This window comes from Halichondria panicea, chromosome 1 (genome assembly GCF_963675165.1).
Source record: "Halichondria panicea chromosome 1, odHalPani1.1, whole genome shotgun sequence".
Lineage (NCBI taxonomy): Eukaryota > Metazoa > Porifera > Demospongiae > Suberitida > Halichondriidae > Halichondria > Halichondria panicea.
In genome coordinates this window covers 6,193,462-6,215,296 of record NC_087377.1, presented here as the reverse complement: position 1 = coordinate 6,215,296, position 21,835 = coordinate 6,193,462, and positions in this window count along the sequence as shown.

Below are 21,835 nucleotides of genomic sequence, written 5' to 3'. Positions count from 1 at the left end.
TGTGTTTTGATGAAAGCACCAGCTAAAAACAAGAGCAGCAACAAGGTGAAAGGGAAAGGTGTAAAGGTGTAACACTGCAGACAGCTTACCAATGCTCAATACTTGACTCCAAGGCAGGGAGTACGATTGAAGAATGGCATGAGCTCGTTGAAGAAAACGAACGACAGTCGGACATTGTAACGATGCATCAGCTTTGCTTGTGCATTGAGGTTGTAGACTCTTGCTTCACTAGGTCGAATGCTGTCTAAGTCCCAACTCCATCTGAGTCCCAACTCCAACTCCTTGACTGGGATTGAGCCAGATTAGATGAGAATATTCCCCGACGTGTTGGGCTTTTTTTTCTTTGGGTCTGATGTCCTAAGAATGTGAAATGTGAAATGTGAAGTCTGAAAGTCTGAGTGTCGCATGGGCTTTCTCAATAACTTTCTCCTCTTGGGTGCTCCCAATATGTCGTCAATCTACTCCCGGTAGGCCTGCTAAAATCTCGTTCATGCGACACACTGCAAATACCAAATGGAAGTTTATTAAAGCAGTGGTTAGTAACCGTGACGAGGGGCTAGTGGTATCTGCCAAAACCCGCTATTAGCGTCCAGTTTGGAGAAGATTTTCGCTCCTGTTATCTGGGCTAAGGTCTCGTCAATGGTAGGCAGTGGGTGGACTTCTCGTCTCACTGATTTGTTGAGTGGGTTCTTCTTCGGTGCCACAACCATGCCTGCACACCAGCTCTGATACTTTTGATATCCTTTTCCATTCCCTGCTTGACTTTTGATCGTAATGGTAGGGTCTTGGAGTGTAGATTGCGTGTGGTTTCACATCGGGTTCCAAGTTGATTTTGTAATGCCCTTTGAATACTTTGGAACCAATCTTTTCCTGGAGTTTCCTGGACTGCAGCAATCATTTTTAGTGCTTTGATCGTAGTTTTGAGACTACGAATAGTTTCTGTTTGGCTCGTCTGGCACCAAGAGTGAGATCACATGTGATTTGGCCTTTCACTACCAGTGCTTGGTGTTTTTGAAGTAGTGGATCACTTGTACTTCTCAATTGTAATGGCAGTGACGGTATCTCCTTGCCATTAACTATGAGGTTGGATGTCCAGCTCTCCTTCTCTCGTTGTGAGACCGCATCCAGGAATGCGTTGTCGGAAAGACTATCGTCCTCGTCCTCTTCTTGTTGAACACTTGAAACTGCACTGTAGTGACCTTTGCGCTTACAGTGATGGCATTCCGCGTCTTTTGCGGGACAATCTTCTCTGGAGCTCCCCAGACTGGTATGTCTTGACTGTCCCCGTTTAGTTTCAGACCTTTTCCTTTTCCTTTTCCTCGACCATATGTTGATTTTCGTTGTAACAAATCGAGCGAGTTATTTGTTGTTCGTGAGTGCTGGGTCCATCTGTACTACTAAGCGATTGCCAGGGTGTAGAGTGTCGTAATGTACTGCTCAGCTGTCTCTCCTGCTTGGTTGAGTCCTTGGAAACTGCACACTGTCCCCGCTCAATTTGTGGACACTAGGACTGACTCCGCTTCTTCTCCTCCTGCAAGGCCTTGAAATTGTTCAAACCGTCTTTTCCAGCGCATCCGGTGTCTTGAAGTTAAAGGGCTCTGAGACTTATCCGAGCCATTGATCCACCATGTATTGTTAGCTAAGGTTTAATAGCAAGAGATCACTTTAGTCCAGCATTGAATAATGATAGTCAACTCAAGATACACAAGTATGGCAGTGCTAAATATAGACTCAAGCTAAATATATAATGATTATGTAATGTTCAATACAGTGAACATCACAATACAGTTACATCACAGTCATCAGTATAATTATGTATTCTATTAACAACAAAATACCAGAACTCCTCACCATTGACAAGCTCACAACATCTTGGATACTGGTAGAGATACTGAACTGGTATAGAAACCAGTCATGCTGGTCTCAAGTAATTCCCTCTCAATCGTAAGACGTCAAAACAGTCAAAACCTAGAGTCAGTTAATCTAGAAATTTCAAATTTCTCTCGGTTCTAAATATCTCTCGGTTTGCTCTTCTATCTATCGTCCACCATCAACAATCTGGATGAATTCCAAAACACACTCAACTAGCATCTCACTCTCTATTGTACATCATCGCACTTGCCATATCTGCTGTCAAAGAACCTACAAGACGTAATTAAACAGCTGGGGAATAGTGTTCACCAGATGGTTTGTTTTTCAAGAAAGCGGCTACATGGGATCATTGCTGGTCATGCACGCTCTAACAACTAACAAAAAACGTCCCTCCTGGCTACGGCTATTGGATAACACCATCAAAGTACTATCGAAAAAGCGTAGGGACAAACCTTGACAAACTAAAAGAGAGATGCCTCTAATAATACCAAGGCAGGCCATGTTTTCACAACACAGAAACCCACCACCTCTCTCAATTACACACCTCTCAATTACATCAACATCGCGGACACCATTGACCCATCCAAGTCACAGATATGTGATTGGAAAACAAAAACTCGCCATCCCTGCCTGACTGACATCGATAGTCATTAAAACCCAGTGTAAAGCTCCTAGAAACTATCAATGAATACTCACACGATTCAAAGGCATTTGATACAGTCTTGAAAGCTGTTGGTTCAGAGCGTTCCTCAAACAAAGAGCCACTCTAATTGGACCGATGTGCTGATGATTGTGTGCCGAATGGTGGCATCAATAGCAAAAAGTCATCCATCGTACATGTTGCCAGACAGCTTTATGACGAACTCGCACAATCAAGCACGCTGTAGAACCGAAACCTCGCAAATCCAGACAAAATGCAAACTGAAAAAGAGGAGGCTACTGAATCAGCAATAATTTTATTAATAAACTGAGGAATGGGACCCGCAATTATTGTAGCTCTGCCCACGATTTTTACTATGGGATTGGCTTTGTTCACTCGATGTCAGGAACGGAAGTTAATTTAACCACAACAATTAACCACAACACATCCCGCGAAATGCGCGCGAATTGATGACGCTGAAAGCCTCTTAGAGCTACACAGCAGGTCTACTGTAAGTACATTTGGTACCAGGACGTCAGTGAGCAAGCTCTCCAAACAGGTGCAGGTGGACGATGGAAACAAATCTCCCATTGTTACCAAAGAAAGTAAGTAATGAAGTCAGCGAACAGTCAAGGGGTACACGTACATCATAATAACATTGTTAATCAAAAATAATAATTATTGTAATTATTATACACGTAGGCAAGGGTGTATTGGAATCATTCAATTGAAGGTCACAATATATCATTTGATGGCATCCCATTTATTGTTTCAAGAATTCGAAAACAGCACTGCCAGTGTGGTCAGCAGTACTTCAAGGGATGAATAACATCTAGTGGAACACGTACACGCAAAGTGGGCTGTCCAGCACACATACATGTACACGAGGTGATGCTCTTCCCATCTTTTGCTGTTTCTGAACCCAGCACCCATTTACTTGGACCTAGGAAAATGAAAGAAACAAAGGCAACAAAAATGGCAGCTTTAAAGAAAGTTCTCGTAAGCGGGGAGGAAGTGGAGACAACAACAAAATATTAATAATGGTCCCGATTTATTAATACAGTTACCATGCATAATTATACATGCAATACATGACCTCACTAAAGCAAAGTGGTGAGCACGCTAGAACAAGCTTGAAAGTGTTACAAACACTCACCTACAACTGCACTGATCCAGATCGGCTTGATCAATTGGCTACTAAGCTTGACACCCTCATCACAGAGTTTCGTGCAATTCTACCAAAAACTGATGGATTGATTCTTCAGCCTCAAGCACGTTTCTCTGCAAGAAAGAAAACCTATCTGAACCTCACTTCAAGGCTCATTTCAGCGATTTTGTGAGTTTTAATTTAATACGTTGTGCTTGTAGGTATAAAGTATTCCCATTCACTGGCAATTTTATTGCCTCCACACTCTTCTATTGCACTTAGCATATATTCCACAAGTCCTATATTTTCACGAAGATGACAACAATCGGTCAATCGGTTAATAGCAAGTTCATCTAGGTACTGCAGGGATGGTCTCGGGAATTGTTTCTCTGGTCCCGACACTTGCGTTTCTTTGGCAACATAGAATTAGAATACATTGTCCATTGTCCTGTCCATTGTCCGATCAAGCACAGTTGAGTTTGTTAGTCTAGTCTCGCCTTATCAATACTGTCCAGTCGCTTGAGTTCCATCCTATTAAGGTATCCAAGCCACGGAGAAACATGAACCACGACTATCTCGGCACACTCTTGACATTGTACTTCTCCTGCACTGTTCGAAATGCATGATGCATCTCTCCCAGCAAGGGCTAGATGACGAAATAAATCCGTGATGCTTACATAATAATTATTATAATTATGGTATGACTAATTATGGTGTTTGACTATAATTTTGGTATGACTAATTATGGTGTTTGACTATAATTTTGGTATGACATGACATAATTATGTATAATAAGTGAATGGTACATGGCGGCTTCTGATCCTTGCTTATGTAACACTGTTCATTCAATATAGAACTTAATCACATCATGTGAGCACATGCATACATCATATCAGTCCAGTTACACACCCCCTCCCTTAGACTTGCTCGTCTCGAGCAAACCCAAGTCTATCGGGTCTTCCTCTTAACGGGTATCGCTTGTGGGTTCTCTCCGTGGTCTCGGTTACTTCTGGTCTGGTCACAGCCACGTCTGGTCTGGTCTCAGCCACATCATCGTCTGAGTCTCCACCTCGTTCAACATCATCTCCTGTAGCCTCCTCCTCGGGCAGGGCATGGTCATCAATCAGTAATTCCGCAACCCAACTGGGAGTATGACCTAGGCTTTTCTTGTTGCCTCCATACCAGTAAAACCCAGCAGGCAGATTAGGGGGGGGCACTGTTTCACTCTAGACATGTGCACTTTTCAGGGTAATATATGCTTGACTATAATTTATGCTTGTCAAGCACACATCTGGTTCAGGTAGATCAGTGACGCGGTAGGGGCCATGCCAGGGACGTGACAGTTTTCTTCGTTTACCGGTCTCGTCCTGGGGAAATCTCACAAATGCCGTCTGGCTGTGTGCCTTCCGGTCATAGTAGAACTTGTAACGTCCTTGAGCTCGTAGCGTCTGTACCACTAGCAACATCAAGGTCCCTGATCTCCACTTCGCTTGGTGGCAGTAGTGCTGCTTCTGTTGGGGACCTACAGTCGACTCCATATAGTAGGAACGACGGCTTCTCGTTCGTTGACTCGTGCGGCACGTTTCTATAAGCGTACAGTACTCCATAGAGATAGGTGTCCCATTGTTCTCCAAATACTGCATACTGCGGCATGCTTCCTGAGGACCATCTTGAGACTGTTAAATCTCTCCACCATTCCATCACATTTTGGATGATATTTTGGATGATATGCGGTTGTATTGATCTTCCGAATGCCCATCATCTTGCATAGATCCATCATCAAGTGAGACAACAAATTAGTGCCTCGATCAGACACCGGGATTACCTCTTCCACTAACAGCTTAGCAATTGTTATTGCCTTTTGATCTCGAACGGGGTACACCAGGGGCCACTTAGCTGGAACACAACCACATGTTTGTTTCCCGATTTGGTGATAGGCAAATCCATTATATCGACGCCAAATATCTGAAAAGGTCTCTCGACAGGTATGGGGTGAAGGGTTAACGCGCCCCGTACTATTCACCATTACACAGGATTTACAGAACAGAATCACGTCTTTGTACATACCTGGCCACCACCAATGTTGGACTAAAGACTTGTATAACTTCTCACCGGAGAAGTGTCCAGCCATAGGGCTACTGTGGCTCTCAGTCATAATTTGCTGGCGTAGATGCTCAGGCACGGCACATCTGCGCCGCGAGCTTTCGCGCTTTCTGTTCATTGGCGGGTAGTTTGTCGTTAATTAATAAGTCAAACATAAAACATAACTCCGGATCTTTGTGCTGTTCAGCACCAAAGTCCAACTGAAAAGGGTTGGGAACGGGGTTCAACTGCAGCATTTCACTGAGGGTCAGGTCTTCACTTTGCACAGAAGCTACCTGGACTTGTTCAACCTCCGCCCCTTGGGGTACTTGTCCATGAGGGTTGAGGGTTGCGGGATAGTGCATTGGCACTGTATGTGAGTCCGCTCCTTCAGCCACCACCTTGCATGCACGGCTTTGACAGCTGACTATAGACGATGACATCATGGCCATAGAGGTAGACTCTGAAATGATTAACCGCCCACACGACAGCTAATGTCTCCAGTTCCGTTATGGAGTACCTGAACTTGTGTGTAGGTGAAGAAAACATTTCCCGGGAAAATGGCGTCTGCCGATGTGACCTCACAGACAAGTTTCTGCTGATCCTGCTTGAGAACAATGTCTCCGTGAGAACATTGAAAACACTTATTTAGTGTCAAGTCACTTTTCATACAATATTGTTTGTAAACAATCGCTAATTAGGGGGGGTGGTCAGTTGCTAGGTAACGATGATGGTGTCAAGACGATGATGGTGTCAAGATACCTCTGGGGTCTGCTCTACCTGTAGGAAATATTTACAAGGTATGGTTCATGATATATGAATTTTTAAAGAAAAACTGTATTTATTTTGTATTTTCTTTTTTTAATTAAAACGGGGAAAGGGTTAATTAATTATTCAACTTCAATCACCACAAGTGCAATTATTTTTCTTGAACAAAATTATAATAATAGGGTCAGCAGTTAGTAAATCTGCTCCGTTGGAATAGATGAAATGTTCGTCTAATTGAGCCATGAAGGCAATGAGCTCTTCCAGCGGCTAATTTTCCAGTCCTGGGATTTTACTGTCTTTCCCCTAGGATGTGTAATAATGAAAAATCTTTTTGTGAATTCATTGCAGACTTTACGCCAGTGAAATGGTCTCCTACCATGCTCCTTAAGACACTGAAAAAACACTCAACAGACATGGAGAATACGTACGTTTATAATGATATACAGTCAGTACTTAGAAAACTAACCGGTTTACTTCCATTGTGCTAAAGAAGCAAAAAGTTTAGCATGTCATAATTGTAGCGACACCGTTTCAACTGAGAAAACCTGATGATCTCCTCCAATTCAAATTCAACACGAAGTTAGCCTCAAACGTGTAGTTTTTCAACAGCCTCCCTGTTTTCTCTGTCCAGTGAGGGCGAGCCCCGAGTCTAGTGCCTCTTCAAATCTTTCGTTTTGAAGCTCTTCAGGTCCCCCTTTGCGAGTGGCAGTTGCAAATCTCTGATAAAGTAGACAAGCTTTAATTAGAATTGTGCAACCACATAATTTTTTGTGCTACATGTACCTTTAGTACATGAGTTCCCGTTTGTGGCCACTCACAGGATGTATCTCAGGCACATACGCTGCTTATAATGTAAATAACGATATTTTATTTGTAGCTCTTAGGAAGCTCGTCTCAAAACCGATTTGAAAAGAAATTGTCGTCAGGTAAAAAAACAAGCGACAAAGAAAAACAAGCGACAAAGATATGTTGATGAGCTGGGTAGGTTGAGGCGTACGTTAAAGTGAAGTGATTTCACTGGGTGCACTGTTGAAGCCAATTTGGCACTCTGCTTTGCAATCGAAATGTCTGTCCCTTTTTTCAAAGAGTCTCGAGGCACACTCGTAATGCTGCAACTCATATGTTGGTGACGATGATTAGCTCAAGTAAACAAGAAGCTCTACCTATCTGCTCTGCTGCATCAAGGACTTTCAGAATCCGTAGCCAGTTATCAGTAAAATGAAAGAAAGAAACAGGTATTTTATTATTATGTGTATACGTTTGCTTTTACCATTATTGCTTTTACCATTATTTATTAATTTGCGGTTTGTCGGTAATGGAGAATACAATGTGTTCAGTAAGCGCCTAAAAGCTAAAGGTGAGATTTTCTAAATAAAGTACTTTTTCAGCTTACTACTTTTCATTGATCCTACTGTTAGCTGTTAGGTGCTGCCTAGTAAACACTTAAACTAAGCTGAGCTAAAGATTAGAGCAGCAAAACTTGATAGATTGGCTTTGTTCACTCGATGTCAGGAACGGAAGTTAATTAAACCACACCACACCCCTCGAATTCAGGCATTGGGCACAACAGGTCAACATAATTATGGAGGTGGATGATGTTGAATGCCGCTGCACAGCTCTATATACTGTACTATGAGTACATTGGTACCAGGATTTCAGTGAGCAAGGTGCAGGTGCATGGACGATGAACAGACTCCCATTGTTATCAAAGTAAGTAATGACAGTGAGTTAATAGTTTTAAGAACATGTATCGTGTTTTGGAATCCTTCATTCGATGGCATCCCACGGATTTATTGTTTTGAGCAGTAGTTTGGTCAGCATGTACTTTAATTATATAAGGGCGCACATACATGTAGTAACAAATTGACATAATTTAAGCACAAAAATGCAACGTTTAGATCATGTGTGCAATCTCAGACTTTCACTCGCAGTATTTAATTGGGATTGGGTTTGTTCACTCGATGTGAAGTACAGGAAGCTTGTTCACGTGTGAAGCACCTGACTTTTGTAAATAACACTCTTGCGTCATTAATATACTCGGATATCTACATTCACTATTCAGTCTGTACATTATCATGTATATGTATACTGTATACTGTATACTGTGACTAGTACTACTTGGGAACAGAGAAATGATGATAGTCTACAGGTAAATAAAAGAAAATCCGTTCATAAAATAGTGATGTTTGCACTCTCTCCTAGCTTCAGAGGAGGGGGTAAGATGGTTATGTTTTTGCCACATTGGATTGAATTTATTTTATGCAATCATAATGGCATCCATTTTGGTGACATATCTCTAGAAATGAATGAGCCACTCTTTATCTAGAAAACAACACGAACTGACGGGTTTGAGTGGAGATATCATTGTCTGGTTAGCAGAGAATTCGTGGCAACATATATATCAAGCGTTGCTGCTGCTTTAAGTTCCAGCTGTGTTCCCCAAGTGTTGGGCTTAGTGACAGAGGCCAGGTGTTCTTCAAGAGTTACCCCTGCTGTGACCCACCCCTCTAGAAGCTCACTGTTTACAGTGATAAATTCACATAGCTTGTCTCTTAGTATGCCATGTTTGTCTGGATCACCTGTTATCTGTTTAGCAAGCACTCGAAACAAACAGTTCCCATCCCCTAATACTTGGTCAATCTTCCGTCCATGATACATTAAAAATGATGTGGAATTCTTCATGTTCACACTTGTGTTTATCTGTGTGATTATTTCATTAATAATTATTAAGTAATGCAGATCCAAACCACCTTGACGTCTTGGTTACAAGTCTGAATACCCGATCGTTTGAGTGTCAAACCAAGGACATTTGCTGTAAGGATCAAGATGTTTATTTCTATATTGACAGCATTGTTTTTTGCGTCCACTGCCCCCAAATTTAAGCATATCTTTGCATGTATGACATGAACCACAATCCTCTTTTTTGCACTCAGAGCATTCGTTGCACCTCTTCCTTCCCTGCATGCTTGTCAATAATTTATACATCTCAAATATATACATATAAGTACGTCCATACATCTATACATTAAAAAGTGTAGTGAAACAAAGAATTTACTGCTTTGTGGCTGAGAGTAGATGGAGCGTTTTCCTCTACTACAAAAATATAAGGAATGCATGCACCGTGTACCGATAATTGAAAGTGAGGACATACCTGTCTTAGTGCTTTTACCATGTGTTTAACAGGACTCTCTTGTACACTACGTTGCCTTTCAGGTGCTCTCTCTCGTCTTTCTAGAAATGCAATATCAACTATAATGTCCATATAATGAGATCATTAATTTTTACCTTACAGAGAGCATCAGCTTTTTGTCCCACTCTGTTTCTGTACTTCCAATAAGACTTCCAACTTGTGCTTGTGAATCACAAGATAAACTCCGGCAAACGATTCAGTACCTCTCACACGTCATCCATCAAGCGCTGAAAAGTAGCTGGGGCTCCACTTAAACCAAACGGCATGGTTGTAAACTGATACAAACCTCTAGGGCTGGTAAAAGCAGTCTTGTCTTGGTCCTCCAGGTGCATGGGTACTTGCCAATATCCTTTGGCCAGGTCTAGGGTTGTAATGTACTCGGTATTTCCAATCTGGTCCAGCAATTCCTCGATCCGTGGCATCGGATATGCGTCAAATTTAGTGACTTGGTTGAGTTGACGATAATCCACACAGATACGTACACCTCCATCCTTTGTTGTCACAATTACCAACGGGGAAGCCCACTCACTCTCTATCTTCGGTTAACTGATCTCCGAAACGAATCTTGTCTTCACCGTCGGTCCAGGTATATTCTTCTCCGTCTTCTATAACAGCATTCATTCACTTGACATGGCGTTCTTTCCATCTACTCAAGTGGTTCACATGGAATATCTGTTTTCGGCCTCCTTTGTCTGGCATCTCGATCTCGAAGTTCACTTTTCCGACTCGTTTGGTGACTATGTAAGGTCCTTGCAATTTCGTGACAAACTTCTTCGTGGTGTTGTTACAACAACTTTGTCTCCGGCCTCTAGGTCCATTTCCTTTGTCTTTCGATCGTAGTACTCTTTTTGTTTGGTCTGTGCGAACTTGGCATTTTGTTCTACGACTTCTTTTGCCAACTCCCTTCACTTTCATGACAAATGAGAGTACATCAGCTTCGGTCGTACATCAGCTTCGGTCTCGGGGTCCATTCTTCTTTTAACACGTCCAGTGATCCTCGGACGTCACGTCCATACAGGAGTTCGAAGGGGCTGAATCCTAGTGTTGCTTGCGGCACTTCACGGTAAGCAAACAGTACGTGTGGGACTTTTCTCCGTCTAGAATTTTCTCCGTCTAGAACTTTTCTCAACATGGATTTGAGTGTTCTATTAAACCTCTCCACAAGTCCGTCCGGAGAGCTGTTACACAGCTCACTCCTGAGCACATTGGCCGAGCCATGTGGGCTGCACTTGTGCAACTATCACATATTACATGATCACGCATCGAAGCTGCCTTGGCTCTGGCCGCCATTTTAAGTGGAGTTAGTCTACTATTATTTTGTGAGAGTTTGTTGGAAAAAAACGCCCTCCAAGAAGCATCATATAAGAGAAAGAACACAGAGCTAAGCATGAAAGAACACAGAGCTAAGAAGTGTTTTTGAAAGTTTAAATGACTACTATAGTTGGAAAATTTAACACTTGTCATAAATCAGTGACCAACAACTTTTGTTCAGGTATCATCATTATAAGAAAATCATGGACGCTGAATCAGCCCACAATTTTTAATGTTTTGTGTGTATAGCTCTAAATGCGGATGTGCAGTAGGTATACATTTCAATCGGGAGGGAGCTAGTTTTCTAGCTGTTAATTTTACATGTAACTTACTTTTCATAGAGTCCCTCCCGATGAACCTTTGAACTACCTACGAACTACCTACTACACTAACCAACAATTTAGAGCAACCCCCCCGCTGAATCATTTCATCATCATGATCATCTCAACCATATTAATTTTAAGTACAGGCTAATTATTATGTTCGGGTGTGGTTCAGGTACGGACGAGGCCGGAGGTTAGTTGCTGTAAATAATGGAAATGAACAACTTACGCTAGAGCTACTAAAAATTATTGTGCGCGCATGTGATGCATGTGGTAAGCTAAGCTAAGACGGCTTGAAGCCATTCATGAAGTGTTGTACAGGATCAAAGGTTTATACTACTTATACAACCTGTCTGACCACAGCCATGGTATTTTGGCCTAGTGTATAACTGCCATATACCATGGCTTTACAGCTAGAACTGTCCCACCTTTGCAACAAAAATAATTGACACACTAAAACAATGACACACTCACTACTCACTACTCAATTCAATCAATAGAGAGAATTCAATACAAAACAGACTACTAATGATTTTAGGTCAACATAAAACGAGCCAAGTTCGAGCGATGAATAGTTCCAAAAAGGGAGGCAGAACTCTGTGAACGATACTGGTTTGTTTGTGTTGCTTTTTTTCAACTTTCAACATTGGTTGTCACAACCTGCTGCTGCATGGGACCAGGAGCAGTCCAGACTGCCAACTGGTTCCTTCACAATTCCTCAGACTAAAGAGCACTGGGTCAGTACAGTAGGCTTGTGGAATGATGCACTCTTTGTTTCTTGAAGTGCCTTCTATAAAGATGCAAAGTGCATATTCATCATGACAGGAAGTAGCTAAACATAGTAGTACAGTTCTAAACATAGTACAAGCCAGTTAAACTATGGGTATAATGCTCGAGTAATCAGATAAACCAACTCGGCTGCGTCTCGCGTGTAAATCAAATATACCACTCGAGGCCATTGTTTAACTATAACTATTGCCAAGTTGTCAAAGTTTGTGTAACTGGTGTAACACTGGTGTAACTGCTTTGCAAACACTATTCATTTATATGGCCTTTGCCTTGAATATGTTGAACCAACTTGTTGGTGAACAGTGAACTTTTTACACTACTTCATGCCAAATTCATATTTTAAAGTTATTACATATTTCAACTCTAAAAACTTTTATTTTTATCAGAAACAAAGAAAAACTGTTCTCATCATTAATATATTCATGACGCAACTTGTAGCACTTACAACATTTGGGGTCACAACATTTGGGGTCTTAGGGCAGACTGCCTGGCGTACTGGCGTACTGAGACTGTGTGTGCAACTGCTCAAAACTCCAACAAAGATCAGTTGCTGTAGTACTTCTTCACTAGGGTTTTCGCCAATGTAATTCCCTTATATATAATATTATATCTACAGCAGCTGTGGATAGACGATATCACCAAGGACAACCCCAAGGACAACCCAGAGTTCCGATTTGCCAGAGTTGTGTTTGGCGTATCCTCAAGCCCCTTTCTACTCAATGAGGTTACTTGGAATCCAACGAGGGCACCGTTCGACGCCTACTCCAATCGTAAGTTTGACGACATCGTCGCAGGCGCAGAAACGGCTATACGTCCAAGCTAAGGATATGTTTCGATTCAACCTCAGGAAATTTCTGACGAACTCAAGAGAACGTATTGACTGTGCAGAATCCTTGGACGAGACGTATGAGGCTACGCTCGGATGTTCACCCACTGAAGAGAATAAGGACGAGGAGGCTACGGCTCGGATGTTCACCAGAGTCGAAGAGATAGGAGTACTCTGCTGCCTCATTTTTGACGTCTCGGAGTTGGCTCAACTCGCGACAAGGCTGCAACCAACCAAACGGAGCCTGATTGGGTTTACGACCCATTGGGCTGTCAAGTTCATCCAGAAGCTATGCTAAAACAAACTTGAGTGGGAATGGAAGGACTTGGTGGCCGATCTCGGTGAAGGTGGTCCACAATACCTATCTCAATTAGAGATTTCGTGTTTCACGGATTCACAAGTTGCACTCTATTGGACCCTTCGTACAAAACAGACTGCCCAGGAATATCTAATCCTGCTTTGAGAGGACTTCCACCATTGGAATTGTCAGTGAATCAGACGAGGACCTGAGTGGCTAGATGCAGACAACACAGAAGCGAAAACGCATCCGATGCCAGAAGAATGTGTTGATGAGAGTGTTTAACAAGCACCGCGTGTATCTTTGAGTTTAGTTTAGCTTCACAACACAATTAGATAACAATGATAGTAAGGAACGAGGACAACTGACAGAACTGAACATGCATGCAGGGTATGGGCCTCTTCACAACAAAGAACTATTGTCTACAAACTAAGGGAGGCTTTGCTCCAGGAAACTGTACACAGACTAATAAACATCCAAACCATGGAAACTAACTAACACTAATCTGATTAAGTCATAAGTGTACAGTATTATTCTAACACTCAGGGTGGTTCGACAATTCCTGCCATTTTTCTCAATTTGCAAAACAGTTCACGACTCAGTCCTTTTGTAAACATATCAGCCACCATTTCAGCTGTCGGACAATAAATTATGTAAGTTCGATATTTCCTTTGTTTACTTATTGTCTTCATAAATCGTAGTTGGGGTTGTTTGAGGACTCCCCAATTCGGCGATAATTTTTCTGAGCCACACTGACTCTTGTGCGGCACTTGAGATACTCGGCCTCGGCTGTTGAGAGCGCAACACAGCTTCACTAACTTGAAACAGGTAACCAGATGTGGACTTTCTGTCATTGACATCTCCAGCCCAATCAGAAGCAGAGTATCCAACACAAATAGTAGATTCGTTCCGACTGTATAGAATACCATAGTGTGTCGCACCTTTAAGATAACGCTGTCCAGTGAGCTTTAGTTGGTTTGGAAGTGTATCGAGCCAGGCTTGTACTAACAACTTTGAGCTGACATCTACTGGAGTGCCAACAGGGTTACAGTCCTGCATTCCAAACTTCTCTAAAAGTTTTTCGGTATAGGTTGGCTGACCAGAGTTTTTTGTCTCATTTTGTATGCCAGTGAAGTTATCCCATGTTTTTGATTTCAAATTTCTTGGCATTTACATCTTTGATTCTTTCATCGGATCGTCCTGCCAAAACAATGTCGTCCACATAGACGCCGCCTGCATCCATGTATATGCGGTCACTCGTCGATTGGATAAAACCCATTTCTTTGAGGTGAGTATCCAGAGAGGTATTCCAGCACCTGGGTGATTGTTTTAACCCATAAATGCTTTTCTTTAGCCGGCAGACGCTTACAAATCCCTTTTGGCTGTGACATAATTATAAATCTCTTCTTCAAGGTCGACTTGGTGTGTCTTTAGACTTGGTGTGTCTTTAGACCATACTGCACAGATAATGCGACAAGCATACGAAGTGATTCAAGTCAAACAACAGGACTAAACCTGTCACTCCCGTACTGCTGAGTAAATCCTTGGGCTACAAGTCGAGCCTTTCCACCTAATCCATCAGCCTTTGTTTTTACTTTGTACAGGTTTTCTTCCAGCTGGACATTTCACAAGATTGGACATTTCACAAGATCCCAGACATCATTGTCTTTCAGGGATGTTTCCATCGCTTTTTGCCACGTGGCTCCGTTTGTGGCTTCTCGGTACGAGGTAGGCTGCGGTAGTGCCTCACAGAAACTAGTATGTTCTCGAGCATAAAAGTCAGGATGTCTTCTAAGGGTTACACTGGGTTCTGGCTGCATTTCTTCAGATTGTGTATCTTGACTCTCTTGTTCACTGAGTCATTTGAAAACTCTGCGATCAAACGGTAGTCATCGGCCGTGGATTCAGTTGAGTTGTGTTTTGTACATTCGTCAAATTTCACATCTCGACTTTGAATTATCTTTTTCTCTGCCGAAACGTACAGTCTGTATCAGTTCCATAACCAGCCATAATACGTCAAACTTTGATCTCTCGTCTTTCGGAATGTGAGCATAGGCATCACTGCCAAACACTCTGAAACACTCTGAGGTGATTCACATTAGGCTTAGTGCCGTGCCATGCCTCATAGGGAGTTATCTTCAAGACTATGGTAGATGATCGATTCTTGAGATAAACAGCTGTGGAAACTGCCTCTTCTTGGAGAGTTTAGCATCAAGGAGCATAGAGCGAGCAGTAGTGAGCTCAGGCGTCTTGGGTATGGTGAGTTCGTGTCGAATTCCTTCAGCTTTGAGGTAGTTCTTAAACTCTGTTGAGGTGTACTCACCACCGTTGGACTTTCCGTTTTGTTGTCTTTTCGACTAGGGCCTTCCATTCTAGGAAACATTTGAACACCTGATCCTTCGTCTTAAGGATGTATACCCAAGAGTACCTCGATTAATATAATTTTGTCATCAGTGAATGTTAAGAAATACTGTGCTCCTCCTATCGATTTTTATCCGACCTTTCCACACACATCGGAATGGACCAGTTCAAGAAGGTCTGTCTTGTGCTGCTGACAAAAGGAGTCCGGTGCTGCGATACAGCTCTCGCAAAGACCAATGCTTCCTGTTGTACAATAATCGAGTTTTTCCATTGTTCGTAGGCAGTCGTTCTTTGCTCTCTTCGGCCTTTCTGCAGTGCTCAAGGTAATATAAGTTGCCAACCTTAGTGGCAAACGCAATTGTTTTCTTTGATTTGTTGAGAATCTCACATCCAGTTTTGCTGAACTTTACTGTGGCAAACGCAATTGTTTTCTTTGATTTGTTGAGAATCTCACATCCAGTTTTGCTGACTTTACTGTGACTGTCTTTAAGGACCAGGTCATTCACCACTGTTTGGTGGTTTATTAGAGCCTTTTTGTTGCGACCATCCAAGCTAGGCTCCTTGTCTATAATTTTTTTGACTCAAAAAAAGCAGTTTTGCATAGCACAACTAATTCCTTTTTTGATTACTTTTTCCTCTTCGGACTCTTCGGTTCCCAATCTCTGAGGTTTTCGATACAGTTTCGGGATGAGCAGAACATTGTCCAGCTTGCATTTCTTGCTGCTTCCATCTGGCAGTATCGTCACTGTCCCTTCAGCTATGCCTTTTAGGCATCGTCCATCACCAAGTGTGACGTCTATCGGGGTTTCAAGTTGTCTCAGTTCATTAAAGAGTGTCTCGTCATTGCAGGTTGCGCCAGAGTCTATTATCCAGCTTCCTTTGGACGTTGCAACGAGTGCATGAGTCATTACCAATGCCTCTCCGTCGTCGTCTTCTCGTTCCTTTTGTGATGCTAGACACTTTCTGCAGTCCCGCTTGAAGTGGCCGGGTTTGTTGCAGAAGTGGGCTGTTTCCTCTGGCTTGTGAACAACGCTTTCCGATCGTCGGAATGAGTGGGTGCCTTTTCGTTATGCTTTTGTTCTTGATGCAAAAGTCAGATTGTGCAGTCACAAGCACATTGTATGACTCAGGTAGACTGGCTAGCAAGTTTACAACTCTGTCCTCTTCAGCTACCGGATCGCCTTTACATGATCGCTTACAGATCAGCCTTCTTTTAGCTTCAATGCGAATAGCTTCCGTCGCTACAGCTATATAGATCGAGTATAGTTCTATGCTACCTGTTGATGAGAGTGTTTAACAAGCACCAGCGGTACAGCGTGTATCTTTGATTTGAGTTTAGTTTAGCTTCACAACACAATTAGACACAATTAGATGGACAACTGACAGAACTGAACATGCATGGTACAGAGAGACACGCAGGGCCTCTTCACAACAAAGAACTATTGTCTACAAAGAACTATTGTCTACAAAACAAAAGACTAAGGGAGGCTTTGCTCCAGGAAACTGTACAGAGGTAATAACATTCCATAACACCAAACCATGGAAACTAACTAACACTAATCTGCGTAAGTGTACAGTATTATTCGTTCTGCAGAACCAACCTTGTAGCGACTGACTCCGAGGGCAGCTGCGATAGTTTGTCAAGAGTAACGGCCCAAGTCCTGAGAGGAGTTACATTGACATCTCAGCCAACCTGACCCCAGAAGAGCTAGGCCATGGATTGTGACCGCAACATTGGTTCGATATGGCGTTGTGGAGGAAGATTGCGGAAATCCCGTATGCTACCAGGCACCCCCATCCTCTGACTAGGGGTTTGTCATAACGGACTGACCCCAGGAGGAGGGACGAAGTGCCGATGTGTTCTGTGCCGATGTGTTCTGTGCAGAAGATTCATCCTTCAAGACACCACACGTTCAGAGTGAAGGAAGTTCGTAGCACCTATTCGGTTACACCCGACAAAGTATGGATCTGTCTGCTTAGTCACTCAAACCAATCCACGTTAAGATGTTTGAAGAGATTTGCATCCAGAAGAGGTTTACACTGAAAGTTCATGTCTGACAACGGGAAAACGTTCAAAGCAGCAGCCACACATGTTGTGAGAAATGAATGAAAGATTAACAAGAGTCAATCTAATTGAATCCTGTAGTATATTGAACGGTTAAGTAAGAGTGAATTCTGATTATTTACAGAGGTGCTAGAGAGGTGCTAGTAGGCTTGATGTAGATGACTTTTGTGTTCGCCTGAAATCATGCGTAAATCATGCGTAATACACAATTTCATATTTCTTGAGGGCACCAAACACAAATTGATGGCATTGGGACATCTTCTCTTCTAAGGACACTTGTGTGATAGGTTTCAAAACTCTAGTCACTTACGCAAAAAATCTTTCACTGAATCAACCAGTACATTGATCACGACATTTGCCCGACATACTTTTGGATGCTTTTGGGGGAGAGGCACTTTTTTGGATGAATTAGCAATACAAGACGCCCATGAGAATTCATCAGCGGGCATTTCCAACACATGGCCTATAGACATTTGCCCGACATAATTATGCTTTTGGAAGAGAGGCACTTTTTCGGATTAGCAATACAAGACGCCCATGCAAGTCGAAAGAATTCATCAGCAGGCAGTGGCGTAGTGGCGTAGGAAGATTTTTTGCTTATAGTAGTCTGGCCACGCCCTCCCCAACTTTGGCTGGAATTCGAGACTAGGCCAATCAATCATTATTTCTGTGGTAGATCTATCATTTTGCACTTTAGACTTTTGAAACCTAGCCCATCACACGCAATTTACAGTTTAATAGTTAGCTGGCTGCAGCCAGCATGCTGTAGCTAAGCTAGCTCAACGCTAAACATTGTAAGGGGGAGCTTCCTACGCCACTGGCAGGTGACTGGTAGTGGCAGTAACACATTTGTGTAGGGCTTAGAAAAACAACCAAAGAGATTGTGAAACCAGAGGATCAAAGAACTGTGCAGGGAACTGGAACCATGGAACCAAAGAACTGTGGAACCAGGAAACTGTACTGTGGACTGTGACCAGAGAACCAGAGAACCAGGCCCGGCCCCCTTCCTTTTATGATGCTAATGTACTCGCACCTTAAAGGACTGCATCCTTAACCCTTTCCCGGCTTTAGCCGTCATATGACGGCAGCGGTAGTGATAATTTTCAAAAAATGGTTGTGGGCACTGTGTTGGAGCTATGCACACACTGTAGGTACCAGCACATGCGCATTGGGCTGCTCTTTCACGTGGTATCTTTAATATCTTGCCTTGAGGTACACTTTGTGCAGTACTGTCGAAAGAAAAGTGACCGTTTACAAGATCTTCATAGTACAACCTCAACGAGGTCAGCTAGACAGTGATGCTTATGGCCTTGTTGAGTAAGAGGACAGTGACTGCTGGGATCATACCAAGAGAGTAAACTACTTTTCAGAGGTCAAGCTATAAATATAGAGCCTGAAGAGCCTGAAGAGCCGAAGGAAGAAGCTCCTGAGCATGAACCAAAGTCCTAAGTAACTATGGAGTATCATAATGTAGTCAGGATAGCTTCAGTATGGTATGTTTAGTCTAGTTAGTACACAAGTGGACATCATGAGCCACCATTGAAGGTGAAGAAAACATTTCCCGGGAAAACCTCGCAGAGAAGTTTCTGCTGATCCTGATTGAACCATGTCATCGTGAGAACATTGAGAACACTTACTTAGTGTCTTTAGTTACTTTAGTTACTTTATGCCTTCATACAATAATTGTGAAATGTGTAAAAAAATCATTAATTAGTGGGGGGTGGTCAGTTGCTAGGTAATGATGATGATGTCATGGTACCCCCAGGATCTGGGCTACCTGTAGGAAATAATGAGATATGTATTTTTAAAGAAAAATGTATTTATTCTGTATTTATTCTGTATTTTGTTTTTTAATTAAAGCCGGGAAAGGGTTAATACCACACCCTGTGGCCTGCACTACACACCTCTGGCGCGGAGGTTTTGGTTGCGAGAAGACTTCCTATGTAGAACACGCTCTCAGTTTTCCGTCCATTCGGCATAACGACATGACTTCTTAGTGAGTCTGACATGTGCACCGAACCTAGCAGGAGCAAGTGCCAATATACAACCGGGTGCACGCCTAGACATTGCAGAAAGGGTATTTAACCGACCCAAATAAAGAGAAGTGCCTATGAACAAAGACATTGAACAGGCACCCGCTACTACCTTCTACAAGCGACTCATAGACTCATAGATTGGACTAGCAGCACACTATGCTGGTCCGTTGCAGACTAACCTTTTCCCTCCTTCCCTCATCTAGATCTGGGGCGATCGACCTGGTGAGCGAACCTTTGTATGTATCTGTACCTGTCCGAAAAAAAAATTGTCTGAAGTCATCGCTCGCGGTAATAGTGTGATTTACCGCTACTGTAAAGCATACACTGACTGCTGCCGCAATAGAAGAAGAGATGGGCTCTCACCAATGATAAGAGAAGTGTAAGAGACAAAGCTCAAAGATAATTATGCTCTGCAGCAACAATGTTTGTACAAGGACAGCACTGGAATGAGACAAATTGTTGGACAGAATAGGATTATCAACAGCTCTCTATGGGGGTGTTATCTGTATCAAAATGACTATGGGAATGTGTATAATTACAATGTGGTCAGTGCACTGGGCAAAAACTCCTGTAGACATTTGGGGATTAATATGGGGATTTATGTACTTTCCTTTCCAAATCCTTTACACAAACTCTATAACATTTCACATTTCATGAAGTATCAATCAACCTCAATTGTGTATCATCAGAGTGACCAGAGGAAACGTCATGTGCCAATACACATATTTTTATGGTATAGGACAAGTAAGGTGTCACAATTATACATAATTATGTCTGCATAATTATGTCTGCAGTACGTATACAAGCTTAAGGCTTAATGGTGCTGGAACATGTACGCCCACTTACGCCCACACACACGTTGCTAGGGACTATGAAACTACCTGCAGGGAAGACATGGATCCTTCACAGGATTATGAAGCAACACTCTACTAGTGTGCACTCCGGATGATGAGAACAGATTTTACACTTGATTTTTTCATTAAAGTTCCGTCTAGGAAACCAGTAGAGCTATGGACTTGATTGTTTGTTTGCAGGTGCACTACACTACACATACATTACGAAGAGCTTTTGTTGTAAAATCCCTTTGTTATCTATTTTATGAGACCCTCTAGTAGACCGTATATGGACAAAGTCAGCTCGTAACTTTGTTCACCTTACCTAATTATAGCAGCATGCTAAATATAGACCAAGTCCTGTACGTAGATAGTCAGATCGAACACTTTTTATATCTGGCTCTTGCGTACGCGTACGCTAGAGTATAAATTAAGACGTAAGCCTGTAGACCACGCCCCAATTGCGTACGTAGAGTGCAGAATTAGCGTTGAAGATCAATAGCCATAGCCTGAAGAGGCAACGCTGGGGCTACAGACAGCGCTGACAATTGGCTAGCTCATAGGGTTGGCTGCTGACTTTGAACTATGAACTAGCTTGATACACAGGGCCTTGCTTTCACTCCCTTCCCCAAGCCTGTGTAATACCACTCTTGGACTGCTGTGCTCCAGGCCAAGATTGGACCAGTCTCTTTGTCTGGGCTGCAGTAATGCTTGGCTTCCCCGGGCATCAGATTGGTGCTTTTGTGAGGTCCACACAGCTCTATCTGCTTATTAGCAGACCAAATAGGGAGGTTGGGGAGGCAGCTGATCAGTGAATGGTGTGTCGTAACTGCCAGGACACCTGGAAATGAGCTTCTGTGAGTGTGATACATAAAATAAATAATATAACACTAGCGTGTTTGTAAGTATAGGTCCTCCATCCCAAGTTTTTTGCCAGCTGTCCCCTTCATCTGGACAATACATGTGCATGTACAGTGAATAATTATGTAGTGGCACCGGGTCAGGTAGAATCCATCCAACCCATTTTTGTCATCACCCCTGTTCACAATATTTTTTCGTACCTGACCACAGGACCATTCTGCTAACTTGGTGGCAAGCTTCTGAAGGATGCGATGCCATTGTGTGCTGGAACATGGTGGAAGCCCAACCAGCCAACCAGCCACTCAACCGGACGTATCAACATGCAGGTGGCCATTGAGGAGAAAGGAGCTCGAATCGTGGATAGTACAACGTCCAAAGCACTGAAGAGAAATGTCTCCATGCACTCCATACAAATGAAGACAGTGTGTATTAA